Consider the following 14,734-nt stretch of genomic DNA (forward strand, 5'->3'; position numbering starts at 1 on the left):
AAAAAAGCCTACAGGGCTTATAATATTGATTTAAAAGCAAGCACAGTATACTGTCAAATTATATACAACATAAATTCAACAACAACATATACTTTGTGTGATATATATGTACTTTTAGCGAATAATGGGAAGAGCACAACCTATTGTTGGTTTTAGGCAGGTATTTCTGAGTTCTACAAGAAAGTAGCATGAGTAAGCCATGACTAGCAAGCCAGTAGGCATCATTCCTCCTTAACCTCTGCATCAGCTTCTTGGCCACTTAAGTGCTGCAGGCCAGCCATAGCATCACTTCTCTAAGGAAGGGAGGAGTGGGGCTGGCCTTGGAGGTTGCAAGGACAAAACTTAGTTTAGTGGGAGAAAAAGTTCCTTATTTGTGGTATTATTTTCCTTTTTAAACTCTTCTCTATTCTGTGGCCAAAAAACTTTGACTTCTGGAAATTAATATCTGCTGTTTAGCAGCATGGGATTAAGGAAAGGAATTAGCTTACTTGCAGTGATCAATGTATGTTAACTCTTTATGAATCAGAGAGGAAAAAAAAAGAAGAGGGGGAAAAAGAAAATCATTTACACAGACAACATACACAGAAACATACAGACTCATACATAGACATATTCTGGCTGGGTCTGACTGACTGTCTCATCAACTCCACAGGTATTTATGCATACTTATATGGATATACCTAACACATGCACACATATATACATGCGTGTGTGTATACATATATATGTACAGACAAACAGACATATACCTATAAACATTTTTTTGTATTGTGCTGAGACTCAAATGCCACATACACACATTTGGAAGGATGGGGTCGACCCCCCCAAGCCATCACTTTATTTCTTCTCTCTGACCTTTTTATATATGCTTAGGCAAAAGTTCCTTAGAAAATTACTTCATAGATAAAATTTTATACAAAAGGCGAGTAACAGAAAGATGCCAATAGTAAGTTTAAATTAATGTTTTACTCTATGCGCTCATTATAAGTTCAAAGCAATGGTTTCACGTGGCCTTGCTTTTTCATAGTGCTTTATCTTTGGATCTGACAAAGAGTGAATGTTTTTCCTTGAACTCAAATTTGTCCAAGTCTATTTTTCTTCTTAATGTAATTGTGAAAGCTCATCATATTTCTTATTATGTAGCCTTTACTTATGATTCTATGAGAAGGGGAATAATGCTATTTTTGATTTTAAATTAATTACAACTTTTTGGCAAAATTACTAAAAATATCTCGTTAAATTTTCTTTTTTTTTCAAATTCTTTATTAGGTATTTTCTTCATTTACATTTCAAATGCTATCCCAAAAATCCCCTATAACGCCCCCCTGCTCCCCTACCCACCCATTCACACTTCTTGACCCTGGTGTTCCCCTGTACTGGGACATATAAAGTTTGCAAGACCAAGGGGCCTCTCTTCCCAATGATGGTTGACTAGGCCATCTTCTGCTACATATGCAGCTAGAGGAATTCTATAATGTCATTAATTTATCTTAACAGCGTTGATTCATGAAAGTTTGTCTGCATGTGGATCTCTAGGAAATTTGCCCAATAGGCTGGGTTGATGCTTTGGAATCATTAGGCTATGTAATAGTGACAGAAAAGGCATATCAGCAGCAAGAAGCGATCCTAGGTTGAAGTCGCTAAGGGTTATGCGTTCTTAGAGCTCACCAATTGCATACCATGCAAAGTGGTGGGCCATCTCCAGCAAATTCACTTGCAGGCATTTAGAGATTACTAGAAGGCTTCTGACACTTGAGTTCTTTATACTGGCTTTCTTCAATGATGTATGACAATGTGGAAGGGAAGTAAAAAAATCCTTTTCCTCACCAATTGCTTTTTATTCATGGTATTTCATCTGCACAGTAGAAACCCTAAGACACTATTCTCTCCATCTTAATTTGACAATAAGATGTTGGTATATTTCACCCTAATGATCTTATGGCACTAACATTCCCAAGAGAATAATGTATACATAAGATTCACCTAATATTCTGGTAGTTTAATTTTTATTACAAATAAATTTTCAAATCTACTACTTTCTGTCAAAATGAAAATTGTGCTTGAACATGTTCTGATATCTATATGAAAATTCCTGCTAATGATCTTTATAAGGCCTCAAAATTAAAAGTGTATTTTGGTTCAATTTAATTATATATATATATATATATACATTAATGTTAATATATAAATTAATTATATATATATATGTATATATATATATATATGACATTTGTTTCACTTGAGTTATGTTTCTCTCTTTGATGTCTAGTTATTCTAGTAAAACTTTAAACCTCAGTCCTACTATCAGTGTGTTTGATAATGGCACATATGATATTTCTATCTATTACTAGTTTTTAGTGGTTTAATTATAACTTAATATGTGTGGTGTGGTGTGGTGTGGTGTGTGTGTGTATGTGTGTGTGTTTATTTTGCTTGAGATGAACTAAGCTTCTTGGATATCTAATACTATAATTGTTTTGGGCATTTATGCACTCATTATTTCTTCACATAGTTATTCTGGACTCTGTACCTCCTATCTAATTCACTGTGGAAGATATGTATCACATGTTAATTTGCTTGATATATTTTTAAGTCATTTTGATAAGTTCTTTGTGCTCTCTTCCCCTTTTCCCCTTCTTTTTCTTTGTCCTCCCTGTCTCTTCTTTCTCTCTTGCCCCCTCCCATTATTTTTCATGGCCCATTCCTCTCTCACTATCTCACTCTATAATTTCTAATTATTTGTAATAATTACCATTATCATATTGGTAGCATTTTATTTAGTTTTATGCTCACGCTATATAATTTTGAACATTGAGGATGTTTATGTTTATGTTTAGAAGTTATTATTGCTGACATTTTCTAGTTACAATATCTCTTCTTGTTATACACTTTGCACATTTTTTATATTTTCAAATATTTAACATATATATAACATAGATATACTTTTTAGACCATTTCTAGTTCCATCTTTATAACTGATTTTTCATCTCAATATGATTTAGTTCACAAGTTCTCGGTTAATTTTTGTTTTCACAGTTGGAAAATGCTAGACACTATTCTTGTTTATGAGTATTATATTGTTTCTAAAGCATGTTAAATATCTTTTATAGTCAAAATTACTTGTAAATCAACATACTTTTGGGGACGTTTTATTATATACTATATTAAAAGATTTTTAGGATAAATTTTTTATTTTCTATTTGTTATTGAACTTTAATTAAACAAATGACTACTGTTGCTAAAAGAACTTATTTATAAATTAAATTATTTTTCCATTTATTTATTTACTTACTCACTTACCTCCACTGTAGGGAATCTTAGCCAGGGTCACCCCCATAAATTCCTGGGAGCTTACCAAGTCCCAAGTCTCCAGATTGTCCCTAAGGTGTTTCAGTGATGATTTTCATTCTCTTGCCCAGCCCTCTCCAATCTCTTCTTTCCCCAATCATATGATCCCAACCCTTGTCCCTCACCCCACCTATTTTCCCACCCAGTTCCCTCCTCCATCCACCTCCAATGTATTTCCCCTTCTGAGTGACAATCAAGTACCCCTCTTTCTTAGACTTTGTGTCTGTGGATTTTAGCATGGTTATCTTGTACTTTGTGGCTAATAACAAATTATGAGTGACTATGTGCCATGGATGTCTTTGGATATGGGTTACCTCAGTCAAAATCATCTTTTCTAGTTCCATTCATTTGTCTTCAAATTGCACAATGATTTTTTTTTTTAGATTTTTTAATTTACATTTCAAATGTTATCCCCTTTCCTCATTTCCCCTCCAAAAACTCCCTCCCCCTATGCCCTCTACCCTTCCTCTGCTCTCCAACCTACCCACTCCTGCTTCCTGGCCCTGGTATTCCCCTATACTGGGGCATTGAGCCTTCACAGGAGCAAGGAACTCTCATTCCATTGTTGACCAACTAAGCTTTCCTCTGCTACATGTGCAGCTGGAGCCATGAGTCTCAACATGTGTACTCTTTGGTTAGTGGTTTAATCCCTGGGAGCTCTGGGGGTGATGGTTAGTTCACATTGTTGCTCCTCCTTTGGGGTTGCAATCCCCTTCAACTCCTTGGGTCCTTTCTCTATCCTTCATTGGGACCCTGTGCTCAGTCCAGTGGATGACTTCTGTATTTGTCAGGCACTGGCAGAACCTCTCAGGAGACAGCTATCTCAGGCTCCTGTCAGCAAGCACTTGCTGGCATCCACAATAGAGTCTGAGTTTGCTTATTGTATATGGGATAGATCCACAGCTGGGGCAGTCTCTGGATGGTCATTCCTTCAGTCTCCATTCCACATTTTGTCTCTGTAATTCCTTTCATGGGTATTTTGCTCCCCCTTCTAAGAGGGATCAAAGTATCCACACTTTGGTCTTCCTTCTTGTTGAGTTTCATGTGGTTTGTGAATTGTATCTTGGGTATTCAGAGCTTCTGGGCTAATATCCACTTATCAGTGAGTGCATATCATGTGTGTTCTTTTGTGATTAATAGCTGAGTAGTATTCCAATGGGTAAATATACCACATTTTCTTTATCAATTCTTGGGTTGAGAGATATCTAGATTGTTTCCAATTTCTGGCTATTACAAATAAAGCTTCTAAGAAGATAAATGAGCAAATGTCTCGTGGTGTGGTGGAGAATCTTTTGGGTATATGCCCAAGGAGTATAGCAGGGTCTTGAGGTAAAGCTATTACAACTTTCTGAGAAACTGTCAAATTGATTTCCAAAGTGATTGTACTAATTTGCAATCCCATGAGCAATGAAAGAGTGTTCCTAGTGCTTCTCATCCTTGCCAGGATTGCTGTCATTGAATTTTTGATCTTAGCTACTCTGACAGGTATAAGATGAAGTCTCAGAGTAATTTTCATTTTCTTTCTTTTTTTTTAATTTTTAGTTCTCATAAAATTGATGTTTGCTCTCTCTCCCTCCTTCCCCCCCCCTCTCTCTTTCTTTCCCCTTGGATATTTTTGTTATTTACATTTCAAATGTTTTCCTCTTTCCAGGTCTCCCCTTTGGAATCTCCCTATCTCACTCCCCCATTCCCTTACCTCTATGAGGGTGCTCCCCCACCCACCCATTCCCTTCCTCCCATCCTGGGAGGCATTGAACCCTCAGGCCCAAGGGACTTTCCTCCCACTGATGTCCAACAAGGCCATTTCTAGCACATATGTGGCCAGCACCATGGGGGCTCCATTCGTATTCTCTGGTTGGTGGTCCAGTCCCTGGGAACTCCAGAGGGTCTCGCCTGTTGACCCTCTTGCTCCCTCCAAGGGGCTGCAAACCCTCTCAGCTCCTTCAGTCCCTTCTCCATCTCCTCCATCGGGAACCTCCGAGCTCAGTCTAATGATTGGCTGTGAGATTCCTCCTCTGTATTTGTCAGGCACTGACAGAGCCTCTCAGGAGGCAGCCATACCAGGCTTTTGTCAGCATGGAACTTCTTGGCATCTGCAATATTGTCTGGGTTTGGTGGCTATATATGGGATGGATCTCCATGGGGCTGTCTCTGGATGACCTTTCCTTCAGTCTCTCCTCCACACTTTGTCGCCATATGTCCTCCTTTGAGTACTTTGTCACCCTTCTAAAAAGCACTGAAGTGTCCACATTTTGGTCTTCTTTCTTCTTAGGCTTCATATGGTCTCTGAATTGAATCTTGAGTATTCAAAACTCTTGGGCTAATATCCACATATCATTGAGTACATACCAGGTTTGTTCCTTTGTATGGTTTTGGCTTTTTTCCCCAAAATCTGGAGTCAATAAGTGTGTGTATTTATTTATTTATTTATTTATTTATTTATTTATTTATTTTGGTCATTGGTTGTATTCTGTTGATCAAACTGATGGTTTCTATAGCAATAGCACGTGGTTTATATTTACTATTGTTCTGCAGTACAGCTTGAAATCAAAGATGGTGATACCTCCAGAAGTTAATTTATTGTAGAGGACTGCATTAGCAATACTAGGTTTTGTTATTGTTGTTTGTTTTTTGTTTGTTTTGTATTTCCATGTTAGGTTGGGACTTATTCTTTCATGTTGTGGAAAAGTGTGTGTTGCACTTTTGATGGGAATGGATTGAATCTGTAGATTGGTTTTGGTAAGATTCTCATTTTTACTATGTTAATACTGATCCATGAGCATAGGAGATCTTTCCATCTTCTGATCTCATCCTTTTTTTTAATTAGGTATTTATTTCAATTACATTTCCAACACTATCCCAAAAATCCCCCACACACTCCCCCATCCACTCCCCCACCCACCCACTCCCACTTTTTGGCTCTGGCGTTCCCCTGTACTGAGGCAGACAAAGTTTGCATGACCAATGGGCCTCTCTTTCCACTGATGGCCAACTAGGCCACCTTCTGATACATATGCAGCTAGAGTCAAGAGCTCCCGGGTACTGGTTAGTTCATATTGTTGTTCCACATATAGGGTTGCAGTTCCCTTTAGCTCCTTGGGTACTTTCTCTAGCTCCTCCACTGGGGGCCGTGTGACCCATCCAATAGCTGACTGTGAGCATCTATTTCACTGTTTGCTAGGACCCGGCATAGTCTCACAAGAGACAGCTATATCTGGGTCCTTTCATCAAAATCTTGCTAGTGTATGCAATGGTGTCAGCGTTTGGAGGCTGATTATGGGATGGATCCCCAGATATGGCAGTCTCTAGATTCTGATCTCATCCTTTATTGCTTTCTTTGGAGTCTTGAAGTTCTTGTCATGCAGGTCTTTCACTTGCTTGGTTAGAGTTATACCAAGATATTTTATATTAATTGTAGTCAATTGTGTTGTTTCCTTAATTTATTTCTCAGTCTGTTTAAAGTTTGTATAAAAAGGACTACTGATCTTTTAAAATTAGTTTCATATCCAGTTACTTGACTGAAGGTATTTCTCAGATGTAGAACTTCTCTGGTAGAATTCCTGGGAAGAGGGATTATTTATGTATACCATCCTACATCTGCAAATAGCTATTTTGACTTCTTACTTTCCAATTTGTATACTCTTGATCTCCTTTAATTTTCTTAATTTTCTACCTAGAATTTTGGGTCCTAAATTGAACAGATATGGAGAGAGTGAACAGCCTTATTTTGTCCCTCATTTTAGTAGAATTGTTTTAATTTTCCCCCTTTAGTTTGATATTAGATATTAGCTTGATGTATATCCCCTTTATCGTGTTTAGGTATGTGCCTTGTATCCCTGATATATCCAAGATGTTTATCATGAAGGGGTGATAGACTTTTGTCAAAAGTTTTTTCAGCATCTAATGAGATGATCATATGGGGTTTTCCCCTCAGTTTGTTTATATGGTGGATTACATTGATATATTTTTGTATGTTGAGCCATCCTTGCATCTTTGGGATGAAGGCTACTTAATCATGTTGGATAATATGTTTGATGTACCTTGGATTTGGTTTATTAGTACTTTATTGAGTATCATTGTGTCAGTGTTTATAAGGGTCTGAATTTTTTTCTTGCTTGAGATTTTGTATGGATTATGAATCAGGTGGCTGTGTCCTCACAAGATAAATTTGGCAATATTTCTTCTGTTTTTATTTTGTGGAATAATTTGAGGAGTATTGGTATGAGATATTCTTTGAAAGTCTGGTAGAATTTTGAACTGATATCATCCGGACCTGAACTTTTTTGTTGTTGTTGTTGTGAGACTTTTAATGACAGCTTCTATTTCCTTAGGACTTTAGGGTTTTTAAAATTGTTTGCCTGACCTTGATTTGCCTTTGGTAAGTTATATCTATCAAGGAAATTATCCATTGCCTTTAGATTTTCCAATTCTTTGGAGTATAGTTTTTGAAGTAAGACCTAATGACTCTGAATTTACTATTTATCTGTTATGTTCCCCATTTAATTTCTGATTTTATTAGTTTGGATATTGTCTCTCTGCCTTTTACTTAGTTTGTCTAAGGCTTTGTCTATCTTCTTGATTTTCTCAAAGAACCAACTCGTACTTACATTGATTCTTTGTGTTGGTCTCTTTGTTTCTAGTCTGTTTAGTTATTTCCTGCCATATACTCTTCTCAGGTGTGTTTTATTTTTTTCTGTCTAAGGCTTTCAGGTATGTTGTTAATTTGATAGTATGTAATCGCTCAAATTTTTTTGAAGGTACACTTAGTGCTATGACCTTTCTTTATAGTACAGGTTTCCTTGTGTCCCATAAGTTTGGGTATGGTTTATCTACACTTTCATTGAATTCTAGAAAGTCTTTGTTTTCTTACTTTATTTCATCCTTGATGCAGGGATCATTGAGTGGAGAGTTATTCAGTATTGATAAGTTTGTAGGCTTTTTATTGTTTCTGTGTTGTTTAAGTCCAGCTTTAATCCATGGTGGTATGATAAGGTACAAGGGGTTACTTCAATATTCATGTATCTGTTGAAGCTTGCTTTATCTGTGACAATATATTCAATTTTGGAAAAGTATCCATGAGATGTTGAGAAGAAGGTATATTCTTTTGTGTTTGAGTGAAATGTTCTGTAAATATCTGTTAGGTACAGTTGATTCAAAATGTCTATTGGTTTAATTATTTCTATGTTTTGTATCTGTCTGAACGACCTGGCCATTGGTGAAAGTGGGTTGTTGATGTCTCCAACTATCAACATGTGTGTGTCCAGTTGTGATTTAAGCTTTAACATTGTTCCTTTTGCTAATGTAAATGAAAAAAATTCCTTTTATTTGGAGCATAGATCTTCAGAATTGAAATGTCATCTTGGTGACTTTTTCCTCGATGAGTATGAACTTTCCTTACATATCTGTTTTATTAATTTCTGTTAAAACTTTATTCCATGGTATATAGAATACTACTAACATTATATACTATTACTAATATATTAGACACTATTATCAAAGTTACATATTACAGGATTAGTCAAGCTTGCCTCATGAGTTCTTTTTCTTGGAAAACCTTTTTCCAGCCCTTTACTATGAAGTAATATCTATCCTTGTTGCTCTGATGTGTGCTTCTTGTATATAGCCTAATGATGGATCCAATTTTCACATCCATTTTCTTGTCCTATGTCTTTTTCTTTTTTTTTATTAGGTATTTTCCTCGTTTACATTTCCAATGCTATCCCAAAAGTCCCCCATACCCACCCCCCCATCCCCTATCCACCCACTCCCACGTTTTGGCCCTGGCATTCCCCTGTACTGGGGCATATAAAGTTTGCAAGTCCAAAGGGCCTCTCTTTCCAGTGATGGCTGACTTGGCATTCTTTTGATACATATGCAGCTAGAGACAAGAGCTCTGGGCTACTGGTTAGTTCATATTGTTGTTCCACATATAGGGGTGCAGTTCCCTTTAGCTCATTGAGTACTTTCTCTAGCACCTCCATTGGGGGCTGTGAGACCCATCCAATAGCTGACTGTGAACATCCACTTCTGTGTTTGCTAGGCTCCAGAAGAGTCTCACAAGAGACAGCTATATCTGGGTCCTTACAGAAAAATCTTGCTAGTGTATGCAATGGTGTCAGCGTTTGGAAGCTGATTATGGGATGGATCCCTGCATATGGCAATCAATAGATGGTCCATCCTTTCGTCACAGCTCCAAATTTTGTCTCTGTAACTCCTTCCATGGGTGTTTTGTACCCATTTCTAGGAAGGGGAAAAGTGTCCACACTTTGGTCTTCGTTCTTCTTGAGTTTCATGCGTTTAGCAAATTGTATCTTATATCTTGGGTATCCTAAGTTACTGGGCTAATATCCACTTATCAGTGAGTACATATTTTGCGAGTTCCTTTGTGATTGGGTTACCTCACTCAGGATGATGCCCTCCAGGTCCATCCATTTGCCTAGAAATTTCATAAATTCATTCTTTTTAATAGCTGAGTAGTACTCCATTGTGTAAATGTACCACATTTTCTGTATTCATCCCACAGTTGAGGGGCATCTGGGTTCTTTCCAGCTTCTGGGTATTATAAATAAGGCTGCTATGAACATAGTGGAGCATGTGTCCTTCTTACCGGTTGGGACATCTTCTGGATATATGCCCAGGAGAGGTATTGCGAGATCCTCTGGGAGGTACTATGTCCAATTTTCTGAGGAACAGCCAGACTGATTTCCAGAGTGGTTGTACAAGCTTGCAATCCCACCAACAATGGAAGAGTGTCCCCCTTTCTCCACATCCTCGCAGCATCTGCTGTCACCTGAGTTTTTGATCTTAGCCATTCTGACTGGAGTGAAGTGGAATCTCAGTGTTGTTTTGATTTGCATTTCCCTGATGATTAAGGATGTTGAACATTTTATCAGGTGCTTCTCTGCCATTCGGTATTCCTCAGATGAGAATTCTTTGTTCAGGTCTGAGCTCCATATTTTAATGGGGTTATTCGATTTTCTGGAGCCCACCTTCTTGAGTTCTTTATATATATTGGATATTCGTCCCCTATCCAATTTGGGATAGGTAAAGATCCTTTCCCAATCTGTTGGTGGTCTTTTTGTTTTATTGACGGTGTCTTTTGCCTTGCAGAAGCTTTGCAATTTTATGAGGTCCCATTTATCGATTCTCGATCTTACAGCACAAGCCATTGTTGTTCTATTCAGGAATTTTTCCCCTGTACCCATATCTTCGAGGCTTTTCCCTACTTTCTCCTTTATAAGTTTCATTGTCTCTGGTTTTATATGGAGTTCGTTAATCCACTTAGATTTGACCTTAGTACAAGGAGATAGGAATGAATCAATTCTCATTCTTCTACATGATAACCACCAGTTGTGCCAGCACCATTTGTTGAAAATGCTGTCTTTTTTCCACTGGATGATTTTATCTCCCTTGTCAAAGATCAAGTGACCATAGGTGTGTGGGTTCATCTCTGCGTCTTCAATTCTGTTCCATTGGTCTACTTGTCTGTCACTATACCAGTTCCATGCAGTTTCTATCACAATTGCTCTGTAGTACAGCTTTAGGTCAGGCATGGTTATTCCACCAGAGGTTCTTTTATCCTTGAGAAGAGTTTTTGCTATCCTAGGTTTTTGGTTATTCCAGATGAATCTGCCGATTGCCCTTTCTAATTCGTTGAAGAAGTGAGATGGAATTTTGATGGGGATTGCATTGAATCTGTAGATTGCTTTGGCAAGATAGCCATTTTTACAATGTTGATCCTGCCAACCCATGAGCACAGGAGATCTTTCCATTTTCTGAGATCTTCTTTAATTTCTTTCTTCAGAGACTTGAAGTTCTTATCATACAGACTTTCACTTCCTTAGTTAGAGTCACGCCAAGGTATTTTATATTATTTGTGACTATTGAGAAGGGTGTTGTTTCCCTAATTTCTTTCTCAGCATGTTTATCCTTTGTGTACAAAAAGGTAATTTACTTGTTTGAGTTAATTTTATATCCAGCTAATTGATTGAAGCTGTTTATCAGGCTTAGGAGTTCTCTGGTAGAATCATTAGGGTCACTTATATATACTATCATATCATCTGCAAGAAGTGATCTTTTGACTTCTTCTTTTCCAATTTGTATCCCCTTGATCTCCTTTTGTTGTCGAATTGCTCTGGCTAGAACTTCAAGTACAATGTTGAATAGGTAGGGAGAAAGTGGGCACCCTTGTCTAGTCCCTGATTTTAGAGGGATTGCTTCCAGCTTCTCACCATTTACTTTGATGTTGGCTTCTGGTTTGCTGTAGATTGCTTTTATCATGTTTAGGTATGGGCCTTGAATTCCGGATCTTTCCAAGTCTTTTATCATGAATGGGTGTTGTTTTGTCAAATGCTTTCTCTGCATCTAAGGAGATGATCATGTGGTTTTGTCTTTGAGTTTTTTATATACTGGATTAGGTTGATGGATTTCCGTATATTGAACCATCCCTGCATCCCTGGGATGAAACCTACTTGGTCAGGATGGATGATTGTTTTGATGTGTTCTTGGATTCGGTTAGCAAGAACTTTATTGAGGATTTTTGCATCGATATTAATAAGGGAAATTGGTCTGAAGTTCTCTATCTTTGTTGGGTCCTTTTGTGGTTTAGGTATCACAGTAATTGTGGCTTCATAGAATGAGTTGGGTAGAGTACTTTCTGTTTCTATTTTGTGGAATAGTTTGTGAAGAACTGGGATTAGATCTTCTTTGAAGATTTGATAGAACTCTGCACTAAACCAATCTGGTCCGGGGCTTTTTGTGGTTGGGAGACTATTAATGACTGTTTCTATTTCTTTAGGGGATATAGGACTGTTTAGATTATTAACCTGATCTTGATTTAACTTTGGTACCTGGTATCTGTCTAGAAACTTGTCCATTTCATCCAGGTTTTCCAGTTTTGTTGAGTATAGCCTTTTGTAGAAGGATCTAAGTGTGTTTTGGATTTCTTCAGGATCTGTTGTTATGTTTCCCTTTTCATTTCTGATTTTGTTAATTAGGATGCTTTCCCTGTGCCCTCTAGTGAGTCTGGCTAAGGGTTTATCTATCTTGTTGATTTTCTCAAAGAACCAGCTCCTTGTTTGGTTGATTCTTTGAATAGTTCTTCTTGTTTCCACTTGGTTGATTTCACCTCTGATTTTGATTATTTCCTGCCTTCTACTCCTCTTGGGTGAATTTGCTTCCTTTTGTTCTAGAGCCTTTAGGTGTGTAGTCAGGCTGCTAATGTGTGCTCTCTCTAGTTTCTTTTTGAAGGCACTCAGAGCTATGAGTTTTCCTCTTAGAAATGCTTTCATTGTGTCCCATAAGTTTGGGTGTGTTGTGGCTTCATTTTCATTAAACTCCAAAAAGTCCTTAATTTCTTTCTTTATTTCTTCCTTGACTGAGGTATCATTGAGAAGAGTGTTGTTCAGTTTCCACGTGAATGTTGGCTTTCTATTATTTATTTTGTTATTGAAGATCAGCCTTAGTCCATGGTGATCTCATAGGACGCATGGGATTATTTCAATATTTTTGTATATTTTGAGGCTTGTTTTGTGACCAATTATGTGGTCAATTTTGGAGAAGTTACCATGAGGTGCTGAGAAGAAGGTATATCCTTTTATTTTAGGATAAAATGTTCTGTAGATATCTGTTAAGTCCATTTGTTTCATCACTTCTCTTAGTTTCACTGTGTCCCTGTTTAGTTTCTGTTTCCATGATCTATCCATTGGTGAAAGTGGTGTGCTGAAGTCTCCCACTATTATTGTGTGAGGCGCAATGTGTGCTTTGAGCTTTACTAAAGTTTCTTTAACGAATGTGGTTGCCCTTGTATTTGGAGCATAGATATTCAGAATTGAGAGTTCCTCTTAGGAGATTTTACCTTTGATGAGTATGTGGTGCCCCTCCTTGTCTTTTTTGATTACTGTGGGTTGGCAGTCAATTTTGTTATATATTAGAATGGCTACTCCAGCTTGTTTCTTCACACCATTTGCTTGGAAAATTGTTTTCCAGCCTTTTACTCTGAGGTAGTGTCTGTCTTTTTCCCTGAGATGAGTTTCCTGTAAGCAGCAAAATGTTGGGTCTTGTTTGTGTAGCCAGTTTGTAAGTCTATGTCTTTTTATTGGGGAGTTAAGTCCATTGATATTAAGAGATATTAAGGAAAAGTAATTGTTGCTTCCTATTATTTTTGTTGTTAAAGTTGGCATTCTGTTCTTGTGGCTGTCTTCTTTTAGGTTTGCTGAGGGATTACCTTCTTGTTTTTTCTAGGGCATGGTTCCCGTCCTTGTATTGGTTTTTTTCTGTTATTATCCTTAGAAGGGCTGGATTTGTGGAGAGATAATGGGTGAATTTGGTTTTGTCGTGGAATACTTTGGTTTCTCCATCTATGGTAATTGAGAGTTTGGCTGGGTATAGTAGCCTGGGCTGGAATTTGTGTTCTTTTAGTGTCTGAATAACATCTGTCTAGGCTCTTCTGGCTTTCATAGTCTCTGGTGAAAAATCTGGTGTAATTCTAATAGGCTTGCCTTTATATGTTACTTGACCTTTTTCTCTTACTGCTTTTAGTATTCTATCTTTATTTAGTGCATTTGTTGTTCTGATTATTATGTGTTGGGCGGAATTTCTTTTCTGGTCCAGTCTATTTGGAGTTCTGTAGGCTTCTTGTATGTTCTTGGGCATCTCTTTCTTTAGATTTGGGAAGTTTTCTTCTGTAATTTTGTTGAAGATATTGGCTAGCCCTTTGAGTTGAAAATCTTCATTCTCATCCACTCCTATTATTCGTAGGTTTGCTCTTCTCATTGTGTCCTGGATTTCCTGGATATTTTGAGTTAGGATCTTTTTGCATTTTCCATGTTCTTTGATTGTTGTGCCGATGTTCTCTATGGAATCTTCTGCACCTGAGATTCTCTCTTCCATCTCTTGTATCCTGTTGCTGTTGCTCTCGTCTATGGTTCCAGATTTCTTTACTAGGGTTTCTATCTCCACTTTGGGTTTTCTTTATTGTGTCTACTTCCCTTTTTAGGTCTAGTATGGTTTTGTTCATTTCTATCACCTGTTTGGATGTGTTTTCCTGTTTTTCTATAAGGACTTCTACCTGTTTGATTGTATTTTCCTGTTTTTCTTTAAGGACTTGTAACTCTTTAGCAGTGTTCTCCTGTATTTCTTTAAGTGAGTTACTAAAGTCCTTCTTGATGTCCTCTACCATCATCATGAGATCTGCTTTTAAATCCAGGTGTAGCTTTTCGGGTGTTTTCGGGTGCCCTGGACTGGGCAAAGTGGGAGTGTTGGCTTTTGATGATGGTGAGTGGTCCTGGTTTCTGTTAGTAAGATTCTTACGTTTACCTTTCGCCATCTAGTAATCTCTGGCGTTAGTTGTTATAGTTGTCTCTGTGTAGAGATTGTTCCTCTGGTG

This window comes from Mus musculus, chromosome 5 (genome assembly GCF_000001635.26).
Source record: "Mus musculus strain C57BL/6J chromosome 5, GRCm38.p6 C57BL/6J".
NCBI lineage: Eukaryota > Metazoa > Chordata > Mammalia > Rodentia > Muridae > Mus > Mus musculus.